At 32.6% G+C, this 973-nt stretch overlaps 1 protein-coding gene across 4 annotated transcripts in view; it reads left to right on the plus strand.

The window, feature by feature from the left end:
- LOC106470861 (fidgetin-like protein 1) overlaps positions 1–973 on the plus strand; it is a 51,034-nt gene that overhangs the window by 7,205 nt on the left and 42,856 nt on the right. The window lies entirely within an intron of this gene.

Here is a 973-nt window from a genome sequence, read left to right on the forward strand (position 1 = left end):
TCGCGCTATAACAACGAACATGCTCAACTTCAACAATACTCTGACTGCAGTTCAGTTACTCACTACACTGTTCACGTTATGTTGTCAACATCTTGTATATACAAGACTAACACCTGTCTAGTAATCTCCCGACAATTCATGAAGGTTCGAGAAGGAAGTGGCGTAACACTAGTCACGTGACCTCGCTGACACAACAATACAAATTGTTACCTATCATATATATTGACAAGTGTTGATAATGTGGTGCCTGATTATATTCTAGCACTTAAGGTTGCTTAAACAAACCAGAATCAAGAATAGGAATAAAAACAAAGCTGATGGAAATCAAAATGGAATATTCAACACTCTGCCAAATTAATTTCTAAAGTAAATTATATCTATAATTAGCTATGATAAAGAAACCAACTTGTACAAAAATAGATAGGTATGATGACATAATATGTAAATGCAAGCAAAATGTGAACAAAAAAGGAAAGGAAAATTATTCTTTATTGTTTTGGCATGTATCGTTTAGAAAAATTAGAAACTCTTAGTTTTTACCAGATATGTTTGGACTGAATTAAATTTTCTTTATTTGCTTTCATAAAGCAAACATTACTACCCATCACTAGTTGATTGTGTTTGTGGTCTTCCAATGAAGACCTTTTGGTTGAAATGTTATTTTTAGTGCATTATAAATATATTATTTGATCATGTTTGAGTGTGTGGGTATCTGCACTCTTTACTGTGTGGATAATCACAGCAATTTTGACTATTTTTCAATGTTTAATGAAACCAAAATCCTAAAAGTTATATTTATTTCGTATGGGTATTTTATGAGACTGTGAGGGAGCAACTTTGGAATAATCAGCAATGGTAATAATCAGAAACCCTAATTTTGATTAGTTGAGTATTTTCAAGAGTCACTAGACCACCGTGACCCGTTGGGTCAACGACTATTCAGAGGTTATGAAGAATTCAAGCTAATTTCAAT

Source organism: Limulus polyphemus, unplaced genomic scaffold (assembly GCF_000517525.1).
Source record: "Limulus polyphemus unplaced genomic scaffold, Limulus_polyphemus-2.1.2 Scaffold4256, whole genome shotgun sequence".
Classification (NCBI taxonomy): domain Eukaryota; kingdom Metazoa; phylum Arthropoda; class Merostomata; order Xiphosura; family Limulidae; genus Limulus; species Limulus polyphemus.